We start from the raw sequence: 18,352 nt of genomic DNA on the forward strand, positions 1-18,352 counted from the left end.
AAGTTCCTCTGTTTACAGGAGTTTGGTAGTCTTCTGTTTCCCAAGGGACAAACCTCCCTCTCCCAAGTATATGAAGCTGTTAGGTCTTTATCCCAGACTGTCTGTCTCTATAGTTTCTTTTTTTTTTTTAAAGATTTATTTATTTATTTAATTTCCCCCCCTCCCCTGGTTGTCTGTTCTTGGTGTCTATTTGCTGCGTCTTGTTTCTTTGTCCGCTTCTGGTGTCGTCAGCGACACGGGAAGTGTGGGCGGCGCCATTCCTGGGCAGGCTGCTCTTTCTTTTCACACTGGGCGGCTTTCCTCACGGGCGCACTCCTTGCGCGTGGGGCTCCCCCACGCGGGGGACACCCTTGCGTGGCACGGCACTCCTTGCGCGCATCAGTGCTGCGCATGGGCCAGCTCCACACGGGTCAAGGAGGCCCGGGGTTTGAACCGCGGACCTCCCATGTGGTAGACGGACGCCCTAACCACTGGGCCAAAGTCCATTTTCCTCTATAGTTTCTTAACCTCCTTTCATTGTCTCCTACTTGGAGGGCAATTTCTTGGAGGAGGGTGACCCCAGTGAGGATTTCCCCAGTTTGGTCTTTCCCAGCCCAAACAGGCAGGGACCTGTGAAAGGGCCCAGACTAGCTCCAAAGTGCCCTGTGGAGGGATCAAGAAAGGTGCCAAAAACCTCTTTGATGCCTCCCCAAAGCTGAGCTTTTCTGGCCCTTTGACCAGGGTGAATTAAAACAACAGTTGCCTTCAAAGTTGGGGCTCAATGATCAAAATTCGAATTCACTACTCAAAAGCCATGACCAGTGATCAGCCATGCACACCTTTGTTCTTGGTGAAGAGGATTCTTCTGTCCTTTTTTGTGAGCAGCAGATATCCAGGCACTGGACCTGGTAGAGCCTGCTGCGAAAGTGGGGAACAGGCATGGGTAGCCATTGTAGAGAGAAAGCAATTTACGGTTCTTGTTCTAGTTTATCAGTCTCTACCTCTGCTCTTTCCTGGATGCAGTACAGTATTCTGCTGACCTCTGGAGTTTCAAAATAGTTGTTTCAGACTGTTCCTTCCTACTTAATATTATATTGGTGGAAGGACTGAGTCCTGGATTTTCCTACTGTGCTATCCTCCCCAGAAGTCATTCCATTATTCTTCTCAGGGATACTTTTGAAGGTAATGCATTAAAGGGACTGTTTTATAGAGTTGCACAAAAGGAATTTGAAAGGGACATTGTGATAGAGAGGGAAAGAGATTTTCATGATATTCATACTCCCTAGAGAGTTTTATTTCTACCCTTCAATAAGTGGGGATGTCTGGGTATAATGAGAACGAGCCCTGAGGAGTGTGATAGGGAGAAATTCATTTCTATCCATAGCCAAACTCACAAGGAAGCCAAAGAACAAGGAATGTCAGAGACCAAGGCAAAGCAAAGAAACTGAAAATTGAATTGGGTGCAAGAGTAGTGGGCAGAAAATAAACAGCACATTTGTCAGTACATTTATTATTTATTTTAGACCATCCAGTGACAATAGCAGAAAACCACAGTCCTAATATATAACATATTTATTATTGAACATTTAGAGTCAAACATACTGACAAAATCAACTTTAAAGGCATCAAAAAAGATAAAGAATGTATATATTAAGATTGTTTTACCTAAACAAACAAACCATCAACTGATAATTGCCAAGTGCCTTTTAAGCACCAAACAGAGCAGTGAACAAAACAGTCACAAAGTCAGATTTTTCATTGTAGAAATATGTGAAAACATGCAATATATTTTAGCAAGTTTACCAACAAAAATGATAAATCTGTGCATACTGAAGTGGAGGTGAATAAAGGTTAGGACCAACAAGGGATTCATGTCCTAGTAATCTTTTCCATCTCCTCTAGGCAAAGGAGTAATATTCTGTCAAGGGAAGTATATGCCTCACCCCCCACCCACAACACCTGGAAATTCCTGGAAGTGTCCAAATGGTCCATAGTAGAACTGTACTCTCATAAGAACTCCTAACTGAGGAACCCCTAAAGGAGGAACAACTCAGAGGGGCATGATGAAAACACTTCTTTCTCAACATGCAACATGCATTTGTCTCTGGATTTTCACCTAGAAATAGGTCTCCAAATGGACAGAATTGATAATAGCTAGAATTTTAGAATGTTTTTTTTTCTTTTTTAGATATTTCATTTTCTTCATGCCATTTTATCTTCCTGTACATTTTAAAACCTAATCTCTATGAATGTGACAAAACTGGAATTAGATGAATAGTTTTCAACAAAAATTTCAAATAGGTGAAAAAATATATATATACCTATACTCCATAATGAACATTCTAAAAAATACATAGGTTAGTATTTCCCCTTTATTTTGTTGAAGATAAATTATTTCTCTCAATATTCTTTTGTGAATTTTAGTTGGAGGTGAGGGAAGAAGATAAAAAACCCATAATATGATAAACATCTTAGGCAAATTAAGTGGAATGAGCAGTGTAGAGAGTGACAGAAATAGACAAAGGAATCAGGGAAAGGCCTTTCTGGTAATAGCCCTTTTAGCCGAGGTCTGAAGATAGTAAAGGCTTGAGCAATGTAGCTATCTGAGGTGTGGCATATTCATAAAACCGTGAGCAGGGCTGAGTCAAATATGGAAAAATGTGACTGAGAAAGGCAGTAGTAAGAGTTGGGATTGGAGAGAGAACAATAGGCTAGTTTGTTTGGACCTTTTAGGGTTATGGTATGGTCTTGGGTTTTAATTGTCCCTGGAGTATACAGGCTTTGAAAGGTTTTCAGTACAAGAGTGTCAGAAATTGATCTACATTTTAAAAGACTGATCTGGCTGATATGCTGAAGACAGAAAGTAGGGTTGCTGCCAATGGTAGGTAGGATGGAAACAGATATGGTGTCAGTGAAGATGGTTGGAGAGGTTGCTTTCTGATTTAACTTTGATGAGAAAGCCAACAGAGTTTGCTATCAAACTGGTTTTCGGGTGTGTGAGAAAGGAAAGAATCAAAGATACTCCAAATTTTTGGTCTAAGCAGCTGGAGAGATGAAGAGACCTTAACTGAGACAGGAAAGACTGTGGGAGGAAGATATTTGGAGGGAAATAGTGGCAACAAAGTACTTGAACATGCTAATTTTGCAATGCTTGTTAGAAGTTCAAATGGAACTTTTAAATACGCAATTGGATATGAGTAACCAGTATATATGTATGGCATTTCAACCTATGTTTCTAGATAAAGTTACCAAGAGAATGAGTTTAGATAGAAAAGACCAAGAACTATCTCTTGTTCTGGATTCCTCCACCAAGGTCAACCCCAGAGGCACAATAGAGGGAAAACAGGAAGGAAAAATCTTTGAGAAACTTTTCCCCAAAAACGGAAATATTTGGGTCCTATCTTGAACCTCTCTTTCTACATGTTGGGAAGTAGCGTTAGCTTGGAGCAGGATGTTGTCAGGCTTGGGTGTAGGAGAGAAAAATAGGAAAGGAGATGTGAGAATTCTGACCACCTCACCATCTTTGAGAGGTTAGTGTGCTACCTTTCCTTCTCCCACCCAAAGGCTGTCACTTAGACCCCCGGTAGAGATGAGGCTTGGTTTTCCCAGTATTGCTTATCAATTTCTAATATATACATTTTACCTTATAGATTTTAATTACTCAATTATATACTTATTTATGTTTATTGTTTATCTCCTTCTCACCTAAAATGTAAAGTTCACGAGTCAGGAACTTTTGTCTATTTTGTTCACTGATATATCATCAAATCTAGAACAGTTCTGGCACAGAGAAGACATTTATTAACTATTTTGGAATAAATTATGCCTAATTGTTTTTGTGGAAGTCATGAACAAAACAGCTAATTGACTACTGTCAATATATTCTTTGTTAAATTTATTGCAAAATTCCTGAACTATCTGAGTTTATATAAAATCTACTTTTTAATTTACCATAATGATAAGTTTAACAATTAAATCACACATTTTTATGTTCACCAAATTGGTAACTGAATAAAATGGGGGAAGAAACCTGAAATGCAAGTATCCCGTGCTGACATATAGGATAAGAATCCTAGAAATTTTAAATAAATTATTTTTACTTATTTCAAGGATTATGAAATTCTTTAGAGGACAAATTTTCCAAATTTTTAGAGGACTGAATGTTTTTTTAGAGCACTGTTACAGAAAAATGGAATAAACTATTGATTAGTGGTATACATTTGTCACTTTCAAAAAGCAACATAAGTCTGGGAATGCATCATAGGTGCCTTGATAGGTACAACCAAATTGTGCAAGGCCAATAACCAATGCAGAAAATCCAAATAATTGTACAATATTGTTTTAGAATACTACCATGATTTTCTTTGAAGCTAGGTATATATCTCGTAAAATTTTTCTCTTTTTTAAAATAGTCAGGTTTATCTAGTATGCTAAAGAGGGACAACAGACTTTCTTAGGAAATAAGGCAATTCTCAAATAATGACCAGTTGTGGGGAATGTACTGTAGCAGTTCGATGAACTATAGTTCTTACTGGAAGAAATGTGGCATGAAATGAATACATATGACTTTCTATCAGTACTTTCTTTTAGAGCCTAAGGAAGATATACTTTTGTCTAAGTTATTTTAAAGCCTAAAAATGCAGCATTTTAGAACATTAAATACTATTTTTGTAAAAGGATAATATGGGTTTATTTTAAAAGATTATAAAATGTCAATTTTCATACATTCCTTTACATTTCCTATGACATTTTCATACATCTGATCTATTTTATTCTTCATAATGATTTTACATGTCAGGTAGAATCCTTGGATCTACATTATGCATGTGATAAAATATTAATATGACAGCAAGGAAATAAAATACCACAATAGATTTGGCCATGCTCTTTACCCTTCTCCTCAGTCTGCTTTCATTTTATACCTTCTGTAAACTAAGTAAAGTCATCCAAATAAGTTGAATCAATGGTCTTTAAATTCTACAAGTTTGAAGATTTTCTCAGTCAAAATTTTTGAATTACACTTGGGTGGGGGGGTCGACAGCAGTTAATGATTTACAAGTTGCTGATAAAAATCTGCATAAATTCTGGTTTCTATACGTGTGATCTCTCCAAAATTATTAAAGATAACTGACAGCAGCAAACCAAGAACTTAGGAGTCTATATGCAGTCATCCCTAGCCATTAAGTCTTAGATTTTCACTTTTCTACTAAAACAATGCAGTTGGGAAATCTATATGAATCAGTTGTGCTAATAGTAATGAGCCACTTACTATCTAATCAGTATAGAATTGATTTTTACATAGCATTGACAGGCCAACTGATAAGAAACCTGTAAAGTCTCCCACACACCCCAACAAAGTGGATTCATTAATGTGAAGATCTTAGAAATAAAACAAAAAGCTATACTAGATGGTAAATTATAGGTCATGTTATGTTGACATTTTCAGTTATATAAAGCTTTTAAAATAAGCAAGATTTGATGCTAGTACATGCCTGAAATGAGCTTAGGAAAGAATGCAACAAGTGCTATTTGTAACACTGCTTCCTGTTGATAATCTGCATTAACCGTGATTGAGGAGAACATTTTCTGCTACTATGGCATATGATTCAGAAACTGTCACACCATCTTACTTGGGAAAAATATTTCATAAGATGCCCAGCTTCACAGCACATTTAATCATCTGACACAAAACTCTTAATGCCTAAATAGATCTTCACATGAGAGGATATTTTTATTTGACATGTTGATGCAATAATTTATCTCTGGAGGAAATAAAAACAATGATGCTTCATTAGGGAAATTACTCCTTATTTTAATACAAATTAAATAATTTAAAATAAGTATTTAAAGGATAGGACTTCAAAAGTGGCTTAAGATGAGTTTTATACATCTAAGAAGGAATACATCTGGGTAATAATGTATATATTTGTCTTGTATGATTTCATTTAATCTAATATACATGTACACACATACTATAAATACATATATATTTATATATATAAATCAGAAATATATGATTTCATCATCTTATGTTTGATAGCAGTTCAATAAGACAAGGAAAAGAAAAATCTTGATTTAGTCTATAAACTTTTAAACATTTAAGATGTGAAGAAAAATTGTTTGAAACATATTTGTATTCTGCATAGTCAGTTACCTACAGAAATAAATTATGTATGGTTAGTGATCTGATTTATAAGCTTGTCAGCAGAGTTCAGAGGCAATGTATCAGAACAAAAAGAATGTCACTTCTTAAATAAGAAAATGGCATTAAAGAATTAGATAACTCTTCCAGCAATGTAAAAATCACACATGTCAAAGTAAGTATAAGTTCATATCAAGGTCTACAGAGTTGTGCTGAAAATTAAAGAAAAGAAACATTAAAAAATATATTTGTACATATCTGTACATTTATTTTAAGCTTTAGAAGTTGAAAGAGTGTTTTTCGGTTCATAATTTGTACCCAGTAGTGACTGTTCTTTGAATGTGGTTCTGTAAGAGGAAATCGGTTTAAATAAACATGCATGAAGAGAACGTAAAGTATTAAGCATATAAACAAATATAAGCATCTCATATATACCAAACAACTTTATATATATGCCATTTGCATATGTGTGTGCATATATTATACATATATGTGTATACATACGTATACAGATCTTATTTTTAGCAATTTAAAATTCTCTGTAAGAGTGATGCTTCCAGATCTAGCAACAGTGATGTAATATCGGCTAGGAGAAAGGAGATGAAAAAAGTGGGAGTTGTAAATTGGGATTATTTCCAGATTTTTCATCTTCCAATTTAATTTAAACAATTTAGCAAAAATTTGACATTAAATGTAAAATTATTCTAACAGTTTCCTGCAACATACTGAAAATATGGTGACTCTTTCAAAGCTGATGCTATGCTATGTAAATGCTACATTTCTATCTTATATTGAAAAATAATGGGTTGATTGCATTAATGGAAGGCCATTCTGAGAGTGATTTCATCCCACCCTATATCTACAGTGAAAACAGCTCATAATTTGTATAGAAAAATTATCGTCCATTCTATTTCTAATTTTTAAATAAGGTGATTTTATTACCAAACTTGCTGGTGTCTCAAAAATTAGTACCTTGGACATTGGTCCAAGTGTGTGTGTATATAGTCTTTCCATTCTATTAAAAATAAAACCTACTATAGATATATTGTATTATTTTCCATATCATAGAGCAGTGAAGATTTTTTTCTGATATATTCTATTTGCTGACTTAAATTTTACTCTCATTTGGATCCTCTGATTATTCAACTTTGCAAAAAATTGAAAGCTTATACATAGAATTTATAAATAGGGGTTTATTGCCCCTACTATATGCTTATCATACAATATACATAAATATTCGAAGGATTTCAAGGACTCACATATTAATTTTAGTGAAAAATTCTGCATTTGTGCTAAAGACACAGTCGACCACTTTGGCCACTCAAACGTATTATAATTTCCTGAAGGTCACATCTTCATTTGCAATTCTTCACAGTGCTTAGATTACCAGAACTTAACAGGTGCTCAGGAAATGTGGGCTGAATTTCATTAAATGTCAACACCTAACCTTCAAAAAAAGCCATCACTTTTTTTCCATCAAGGAAAAGAGCAAATGTGACAGGATGATATGTCAATAACATACTGTGGGAGGAGATAATTTTTGTAAGGATTTCATTCTCAACTTACCTTTATTTTTAATGCTACATTGAATCTTGATATCTGTTTCTGATACTTTGTTGACATTTACTCCCATTAGCTATTTATAGATATTGAATATTATGGTTTGAAATGTAAATATTTTCCATCATCATGGTTACAAAAGGGAATTTTGGAGACATTTGTCAGTATTATGTTGAAAAAGGTTAAAGATGATGGCATATTCCAGGAAAATCTTATCATTTGAAAGTATTATCATACAAGACTAACTCTTATTCTCACATATAAAATAGTTCATGTACTATTTATTAAGATCCTACAGTTTTCATATATCTAGCAAAATTTTAAAAAACATTAATTTTATAATAGTTACATGTTTAATAGCCAAGTAAAACTTTAAAATATCATATTTATAAATTTTAAAGTTTTGTCTTTTTCTGCTACACATGGGAATTAGACTTTTTGTGAATCTACAGTTCTCTAAAAACCTGCCTAAAGAAGAAATGCAAAAATATTTTAGTTACTGAAGTTAAATTAGAGGTAATATTTTCTATGGGAGTAAGTTAGTTAGATTTTCTTCATCCTAATTTTCAATCTAAAAAACTAGTACCTTATGAGAAAAATGAATTGTGTACTCTTAAGTAAATGTTCCATTTCACTGGATTCAAATTCAATTTTAAAAATTTTGTAAATATGCTTGCTATCTAGTAGGATAAACAATTTTATTTATTAATCAAGACAATAGCTTCCAGGCATCTATATTATTGATGAATGCTTGTATTACTGCATAACTAAAAGAAATGTTAGAACAGGTAGATTTTAGTATAAAATATAACTGTACGTGGATATAATAAAAGCAAAACATTAATGGGAAATCAACATTTTCCTTATCTTCATATAATACAAGTTTCAAGAATCACTTTTTGATTCCATGATTCTCTGAATTACATTTTTTGTTCTTAAGATCATGATTTAAATTAATTTTTCTTTTTTTTATTTTTTATTTTTTTTCATTCAAACGCTTATTGTTTTCCTCAGAACCCAGCCTAGGTGGTGGCCACAGTGGGGCCTGCGTCCTCTGCACGGAGACCCTGGTATGCGTCTTCACGAGAGGGTCGGTGAACTCCTGGTAGGGAGACTTGGTGAACACCGTCTCCTTCCAGAGGGCGGGGGTGAGATAGCTGTAGGTCTTGGAGATGGCGTCGAAGGTGGCCTTGGCAAAGTTGCCCAGGGTGGCTGTGCAGCCCCTGGCCGAGGTGTAGCAGTCGTTGATCCCCGCCATCATCAGCAGCTTCTTGGGCACAGGGGCCGAGACGATGCCAGTGCCCCTGGGGGCAGGGATAAGGCGCAAGAGCACGGAGCCACAGCGACCTGTCACCTTGCAAGGGACAGTGTGGGACTTGCCGATCTTGTTCCCCCAGTAGCCCCACTGCACAGGGACGATGGAGAGCTTGGCCAGGATGATGGCCCCACGGATGGTGGTGGCTACTTCCTTGGAGCATTTCACACCCAGGCCCACATGGCCATTGTAGTCCCCAATAGAGACAAAGGCCTTGAACCTGGTCCACTGGCCAGCGTGGGTCTGCTTCTGCACAGGCATGATTTTCAGAACCTCATCCTTGAGGGACGTCCCCAGGAAAAAGTCAATGATCTCAGACTCCTTGATGGGCAGGGAAAAGAGATAAATCTCCTCCAGGGACTTGATCTTTGTGTCCTTAACCAAGCGGCCCAGCTTGTTGACAGGGAGCCACTCCTTGTCCTCGGCCTTGCTTCCGCGAGATCCATGGCCGCGACCCTGGCCCCAGACCCCACTGCCAAAGCCTCCACTCCACGGAAGCTGCCAAGGCCTCCCAACCCAGGGCCCCCGGGGTCCCCGGGGCCTCTCACAGCGCAGGCGTCATCCGCCATTTGGTGTTTTCTCGAAGAAGAAGCTAAATTAATTTTTAAAATAAGCTACACTTTTGAAAATCTATCAATAAAACAAGTTTTATTTTCTCCAGTCAATGACTAAAGCCCCTCCTCTTGCCTTAAAGCCACCCCCAAGGCACCAACTCCAGTAAAAAGGATGTGATTCCAAGTTTCCTTCAAGAAAAGAAGAGAAAATGAGAACATTGAAGTCGTAGATGGGGAAATAGCTCCCATTCTGTCTTGTGTCATTTGTTCTTTTGTTTTGCCTTGCTACAGGAAGCTCATGCTGTCTTCACTTCCTTGTCTAACTTTTCCCCATGGCTTTCCATCTGATCTACTTTACTTAAATGGCTCCTGCCCTTGCTAATCCTTTATCCTACAAATCCTTCTCTGAGATATCTGTATGACTCACTCTATTTAAAATATCATCTCCTCCCTGCATTGCCTATCTCTTTTTCTACTTCATTTTCCATCATAAACTTATCATGACTAGCACTTTGTGTGTTTTACTTTGTTATCTGTTCCCTGAACATAATAATTTATATTATACGCAAATCAGCTATAACATTCTATGACAGTTCGTTGAACTAATAAGACCAATAAATTGATCTCCAACTTTGCCAAATTCCCTCCTCATCGACATAATTTGTCATGTCATCTTCAAGAAGAAATCTGTGGGATCCTATCATTCCATATCTCTTGGATTTTCTTTTGCCCCATTAGCCTTTCACTGTAATGTCATTTTCTGGCTACTTCTCCATTTACAAAATATTTGAATGCAATGTCCTGTAATACAGTATATATTTTTTACTGAAGTGGTCTCACTAGAATATCATCCATATTTTGTCCACTCTCAAGTCTATATCTAAAATATTTTAAGACTTTTCCCTTTACTTTCAGACTTGTGTAAACAATGATGTGAACTGTACTTAAATATAGCCTTTCTACATCCTGGGTTCCTGCAAAAACAGGTAAAAAATGAGAACAAAGGGGATCTAAGTTCTTTGTTCTAAGTTGCATGTTCAGAGCAAGAGAAAGACTTGCTAAGAAGACAGTTACTATTTCTAACTATATGAAAGGGCTAGGTAGTGAAAGAAATTGCCTTCTTAGATAAGTAAATTTCCCTCCCTTTTCACTTCTCCTTGGGAGAGGCAAGGCATTCAGAACTGTTCCTTCTAAAGTTGGAGATTCTAAAAGAATTTCTCCTGCAGTTTGAGGGTAAGAATTATCAAATACCAAGTAAGAATGGAAGCTCTGAAAATTTATGTGAAGATGGACATTTGAGTGGAGAGCAGAGCAAAAGAAATATGAGGCTCCCAAGAACCTCAAGGAGGAAGATGAAGAGTTGTTCTAAGATAGGTTATCCAAATGATTAAGAGGGAAAATGCCTCCAAATATTATTTGGTTTATATCTCTTATGCAGCACAGTGGGGGATGTACCTCACTATGATGATTCACCAAACCTTAAATCCAGATCAGAGTACACAGTGCTTGGTAGCATACTTTTCCCCTATTAAGAACATCCAAGTAGCAGGTGACATCTATGTAGATGCCCATTTTAGTATAATCATGAGACCATTTTGAAGACATCAAAAATTACCTAATGCCAATGTCAGAAAGAAAATCCTTAATGACAGCAGAACCTGAGGCAGTATCCTGGTTGCCATGTGATAGTAAATAAAGAGCAGAGACTAAAACCAGTTATATATTTGTTCATGTATAAATATTGATTGTTTTTCAACATGCTACTTAAAATATCCAAATTATTTACATCTCCACCTGGGTTTCATACAGGTATTTAATACTCAGTAAGTTCAAGTCAGAATTTTTGATGCTCCCTCCCAAAATATGTACTTTTTCTATTCTTTTACATAACATCAAATGGCATCTTTGTCTACCAATATATCAAACACTTAAGATTCATCTTTGAAGTAATTCTCCTCACTCCCAGAAAAGCCCTGTCCATTTACAAATTTTGTTGCTCTGCCTCCAAAATGCATTATGAATTTTTCATTTTTCTTCATTCTTATTGCTATAATGGTAGCTGGATCCTCACAGTCTCACTTAGACTTAGAATATTCTCTACTTCAAATTCTGATGAGCATTCCTAAAACTTGCTCTTCATGTAGTAGCTAAGTGTTCTTTATACAACCTACACACAACTTCTTGTTTAACTTCCCATTAAAACTGGAATAAAATTTTTACTCCTTACCCAGACCTATAAAGGCTTGGAATTTCTGGCATTTGTCTATTCTCCATCTTGATCTCACATGAAGCAACTTTGCCTTGTAGCCACACTGACATTTTTTTTTCCTTAAGCATGAGATGTTCTTTGGTCCCATAGGCCTTTTCACTTATTTGGAATCCTTTTGTGCTATATAGTTCTTTCATTAGCTAATCTCATCTTTTTCGTATTCAGTTAAAAATTTTATCCTCAGAGAAATCTACTGCATTATCTGCCCCAAACTTGGCCCCCTCTATTCTCTCACATTATACTTTTTTTCATCATAATATTTTTCAGTATTGAAATTATTTTTATTATTTCATAATTTAGTTATTTCAAGACTCTTGCAGTTAGAATATCAGACAGATGCAAGCAGAGACCTTGTCTTTCCTGTCAAGCAACCTACCTTAGAATTGCAGAATAATATAGAGTTCCATTTAAACAAACTTCTAAAAATTGGTTTGAATCTAATCTTTAATACCTATTTAAATTAAAAAAAGAGAAATTTAGCTCTTATGTTTCAGTCAAAAAATGTATTTCTATCAAGTGTCCCACAACACTTGCCCATTGCAACAACAAACATTTGCATATTACAACAACAAACTCTACAATATTTCATAGCTAAAAGGGAATGCTTTCTTTTTAAATTTTATCCTCTTCCTTAGCTAGTTATTGACTTCAAAACTGCCACTTGTAAAAGCAATGGGATGAAGGCAATTAAGATGTATACCAAAATTAGTTGTGTAGGATATGAAATTTTGCTTTTTCCAATATAACAATGCTTACCTTAGTTGATAGCTGTATTAGTCAACCAAAGGGGTGCTGATGCAAAATATCAGCAATCTGTTGGTTTTATGAAGGGTGTTTATTTAGGGCAAAACTTTACAGGCACAAGGCCATAAAGAATAAGTTATTTCCTTCACAAAAGTCTGTTGCCACACGTTAGAGCAAGATGGCTACTGGTCTCTGTGAGGGTTCAGCCTTCCTCTTTCTCCTAAGGCCCCATGGTTCCAGTTTCCTCTGATCTCAGCTGTTGGCTAGCATAAGGCTCATCTCTCTTCCTGGGGCTTGTTTTCTTCTGGTTTTTTTTCCAGCTCTTCAGGGCTCTAGTCTCTTCAGCTGCATACTATCAGGAGAAGGCTTAACTTTCTCCCTGGGGCTCTGCATCCAAAACTAAACTCTCTATGTTCTTCTTTTTGTGCATTTACTTCCTTTTCTTTGACTGATCATCATTTATACAGCCCACAAAAGGGAGGGAGGTGCAGGGACTCAAACCAAGTTGCCTGAGTTGCCCTTGGTCAAATAAAAGTCCTGATCTTGTTTTAATAATGTAAAATGAAACCTCTGAATCTAATACAAACTAATATGCCCAGAGGAACAGACCAGTTTATAAACACAATCAAATATCTATTTTTGGAATTCATAAACAATACCAAACTGCCATCATAGCTAAAGTATGGATCTGCACTGTAATACATATTTCTTCAACATATCTTAAATAAACAACAAAGTACAATTCCCCCTAAACATTTTGTTTTCCTACTGTAGGATCACTAAAGTAAAATATCAGCTCTTTTTATCTATTAAAATAATATTTTACTTGAAAGAGATTTCAAAAAAATTAAATTCATTGATCTTAATAGAATGGAAATATTTATCATATGTGAGTTAATTTCTTTTTTTATTGTTTTTAATTAGCAAATTATTTTTCCATGTATTAACCAGTTTGTAACATCAAATATTGTAGATTACATTAGAATATGACCTGTGCTTTACATATTTTCAGATAAATGTTAAATAAAATATGTATACTTTAGATAAAATTTGATTTTCAGATTTGTATAAATTTGAGTGTGAAATATTAATTATTAAAGTCTGTAATAATCCCTGAAGCTTTTCTTTTTTTTTACCTCCTTCCAAACAATAAGGAAGAAAAAAGTAACCTCTAATCCTAGACAAGAGGAATGGCGGAAAATAAACCCTTAAGTGAAGATTAATTTGTTCTGACATTGATGTATGATACAAAATAAGTTAATTTATCGGTTTCCATTTCAATCCCTATGTTAAAAGTAGGAATAACTAAAATGAAGTTAAAGAGGCTGAGTTGATACAATTAACATGGGATATTTATTCTGCAATTTTCAGTCAAATGTTCCCTTAGGTACTGTTTCTACTTTAATTAGAACTACTTCATAAATCTAAAGAAGCTTCCCTAGTGATACCTATAACTTTATGGTTTCACTAATTTTAAAACGCTGGAAGAGCCAAAATTATACTTTTTCTCTGTGACTTGTTTCTAATTTAAAACTTTAATACCACCAACCTAAATAATCCTACACATTCAAAATTTTTAAAAAGCAAAGAGAATTGGAGATAATATAGACTTCAATAAGTGATCTGTAATTATTCATGATTATTAACTTAAAAAAATACATAGCTAATATAGCACTGGTAAGTGGTGGCATAATTATTTAGAAATTAGAAAATTTATTCAAGAAAGTACATAAAGCAACATTAATACTTTACAATACATAGCAGAAAACCTACTCATAATTCCCTAAAGACATTTCATATGGATTAAAAACCTAACCAGTTGGGAACTGACAGTAAAATACGTATAAGTATTAGTCTCTGGGCACCTCAAATCATTGAAAGGAAACTGCAGCTTAAATTTTTTATTTAAAATTACTTCATTCATAAATCCTAAGAGTGACTTAAATGCTGTAAAGAACCTGAGGATGTAACTGTATGGAAAATGGAGATATCGCTTTCTAATTAACATGAATTGGAGAACGATAAATCCATTTGGAGACAAGAGTTATTATGAAAGTTTGATTTATTTGGAATAAAATGACATGAAGACAGGAGTTTGGGGATGAAGCTGCCACCTTTGTTTCTGGGCTTTCATTTTGAAATTCGGATTAGAAAAGAAGGCCCCAATAATTTTCTGTTTGAACTGCAGAGAAAAACAGGAGAAGATAGTTCTGGGAAGCAGCCAGAGACTTACAGAAGATAAAGGCAAGCCTCAGACTCTTTTTTTCACTTTATAAGATATGCAAGTTAATTAAGGGCAATTAACCTAGCTGTAGGTGCAAGGGCTGCGGGCCTTTATTTTCATGCCAAGCTTTCTGCGCAACTGTGGAGCTGCAGATATTTGGAATGGAATCCTGTAAGCCTGATATTACATAATTGGTAACAAGAATAATTAACTATAAAAAGCAAGATAGTAATACTTCCCCTTTCTACTTATTGCTTCTTAAAAATCTTTGCATTTAAGCTATGCTATTCATATCTTTCATAAGTACAAACTATTATAAACAAATGTCATTTTTTTTCAAGAAAATTTCAGAAAAAGGGATTATATCAAAAGACTTTTATAGCAAAGTCTTTTATATCAAAAGACTTTGCAGAAGCTGCATGTCTTTCTAGACAAACAGGGAAAAACTCAGTTAAGAATTAGAGAAAAACATAAATCCCCAAATTGGCTTAAGTGTGGGCAGTAATAAACCTACACTGACGTTTGTCCACGTTCTATGTTAAGGAGAATAAATGTTCTGTAATTGCCAATACCAATAATACCCTTGAAAGAATGGTCCATACTTACTATATCAGCTTCTTTTCCACACAATTATCTCCTCAACAAAATGTGAACAACTTTGAGTACTAACTCTTCATTGAATTCTAGTCAGATCACTGTCAACTAATCATATAAAGTACTTGAAGACTTTTAATCATCATGTTCCTTGACTTTTCTGATCATTTGGCTCTCTGGAATATACCCCTTCTCTTCTCTTCTATGAGGCATTAAGTCTGGGGTCTCTCTCCATCTGTATGTGTGCTTCTTCTCAAGTCATTTATGGTCCCATATTTCTCTACCATCTGGTATTCAGATCCTTATGCTCATCACTCTTCTGTTTAGGAAGCTGCAGTCTCCTGAGAAATTTTAGCTATTTGACAGGTTTCTGCTATGTAGAAAATAAGCGTTATCTTTAGAGTCAAACAGAGTTTACTAGGGTGTTCAAAGGATCGTCCACATGAACACAAAAATCATTCAGGACAATTGTTTCAGTCATAATAGAAAGTAAATTTGTGATCCAGGAAGTTACCTCCTCTGTGAGGATCTGAGGGCCTGACTAGGATAACTGATAGAAAAGTGATAAAATTATTAAGGCTGGTAGAGAAATTGTAGACCTTCAAAGTAGGCTGAAACTTTTCATGAGAGCAGAACCAGAGAATAGAAAATTGGAAATAGAAAAAACACACACACACAAAAAAACCACATTTCCTCTACCTCAGAGTAGAGAAGTACGATAGAAATTCTTTTCAAAAAATATTTTTTATTTTCGGTTTTGGTGTTGTGGTTTTTTTTTAAAATTTTTGTTCTTTAATACTTTAAGGTAAAGGGAAAATAAGCTAAGGAAAATAAAGTAGGGTAAATGACTTCTCTTCACCTGCCAAAGCCAGGTCTCTAAGTTTCCCAGCAGAAAACTTAAAACAAGAATTTGTATTTTATTTTTCAAGGGAAATTGGTTTGTATTAGTGAAAATTTTTTTTTTTTTTTTAAAGATTTATTTATTTATTTAATTTCCCCCCCTCCCCTGGTTGTCTGTTCTTGGTGTCTATTTGCTGCGTCTTGTTTCTTTGTCTGCTTCTGTTGTCGTCAGCGGCACGGGAAGTGTGGGCGGCGCCATTCCTGGGCAGGCTGCACTTTCTTTTCACGCTGGGCGGCTTTCCTCACGGGTGCACTCCTTGCGCGTGGGGCTCCCCCACGCGGGGGACACCCTTGCGTGGCACGGCACTCCTTGCGCGCATCAGCGCTGCGCATGGCCAGCTCCACACAGGTCAAGGAGGCCCGGGGTTTGAACTGCAGACCTCCCATATGGTAGACGGATGCCCTAACCACTGGGCCAAAGTCCGTTTCCCATGTATTAGTGAAAATTTTAAAAAGTGAATTAGAAGAAAGAAAATATGTGTTTTAGAATTGATGGAAGGAGATATATGTTCACAAAAATCTAAAGGAACTTTTGTCATAAAATTATTTTGATTTAACAGCTGTTTTAATTCCCTATGTATTATGGCACCTGATTGTTATAAAATTTATGCCTGTAGAATTACATGCATATTTTACAGGAGAATCATGTTTATGCATTGTTATTAGGATACATAAATGATATGTTAATCAAAAACGTAGTTAATGCAGAGTATAAAATACTTAGTAAAAATACATTTTTGAAATATTTAATGTCATGTATATTTATTTACAAATATTCTTATATTGGCCTATGAACTTTTCTTTAAGTAAACGTTTAATAATTGCAATAGCAATTAGTTCATTAGGTCTTTCTTGCATACTTCATGATGCATAATTTTTTTACCATTTTCTTTAAATTTGAACAAAAATTAAAGGTATCTATCTGTTAAATGATCTGTTTTTGTTTCTATGTTTATTTTCTTTTATTTTTCTTTTATTTTTTGCTTTCAATTACTTTCTATTATTTTCCTTTCTTTAAAGATATTTTGTCCACACTTGATTGACAGGAATGCTTTAGTGACCCATCCATATCAAGTTTTCCAAAGCACTTAATTGGTTTTCATAAAAATAATTTTCATTATTTATTCACAAATAGTTCCTCAAGTTACTTCAATATATATTCAAAATAATATCTACAAAGAAAAATAATTGGGTCTAAATACAACTGCCACTATTTAAGCATAGAACTGAACTGATGGGAGCAGAATGGAGGCTAACCAAAAGAGAACAACGCAACATATGAATTATTCAGTACATTTTACTCAAGAAAAGGAAAGTGTTTGTTAACCCAGGAGATAGACAGGATTTGTGAAAGACAGTTTCTACTCGGATTAGTAGATTTTATAACTGAAATTGTTGGTTTCTACAGCAAACAAATATGAATATATACATTTGGAAAGAAGCAATAGGTATCAAGAAACAGCAGAATAGGCCTATAACTACTTTCTCTTTTTACTTATTTTGGGCATCAAGAAAATGAAAAACAACAGCAACAAAAATGAACAGACTGGCAAAGTGAACCAAATCATTAAAATATTGCCTTTTGTTTCTTATTCAAATAATCTCCTTCATTAGCCAAAAATATAGGGTAATTAATGATGAAAAATGGAAACAAATCTGTAACACTTTGGTGGTTCCAACTATAGGTGACCCATTATGAAAAAAAAATGCAAATTTTACCAAAAGATGAGGAAAAGAAAAGAATATTTAAAAGATAGCAGTTTTCAGAGAGAGATACTTAAATATGATATAAAGAATATTATTGAACATTATTTAAACTAATTTAGACTACTATATTTTAGTATACTTACTGTCAATTTATACCTTGTAAAGGCAATTTAAAATATGGTATCTAAGGTAATCTAAAATGTATGATTTAAATAAAATTCTTTTTTTTAGTTATAGGAAAGTAATACAATTATCAAATGAAAAGAATAACAGAAAACATTTGTATTACGTCTTTTTAAAGTGCATCTTTTATTGGCTTATTTGTTAAGCATTTTAATATAAAGCATGTGTAACCTAAAGTCTG

At 34.8% G+C, this 18,352-nt stretch overlaps 1 protein-coding gene and 1 pseudogene across 2 annotated transcripts in view; both read right to left on the reverse strand.

Moving 5' to 3' along the window:
* The window catches only part of CSMD3 (CUB and Sushi multiple domains 3), a 1,328,729-nt gene that overhangs the window by 904,075 nt on the left and 406,302 nt on the right, over positions 1-18,352 (reverse strand). The gene's annotated exons all lie outside the window — the stretch shown is intronic.
* On the reverse strand, positions 8,658-9,565 carry LOC139436469 (small ribosomal subunit protein uS5 pseudogene; annotated as a pseudogene).

This window comes from Dasypus novemcinctus, chromosome 14, assembly GCF_030445035.2.
Source record: "Dasypus novemcinctus isolate mDasNov1 chromosome 14, mDasNov1.1.hap2, whole genome shotgun sequence".
In the NCBI taxonomy this organism is placed as follows: Eukaryota; Metazoa; Chordata; class Mammalia; order Cingulata; family Dasypodidae; genus Dasypus; species Dasypus novemcinctus.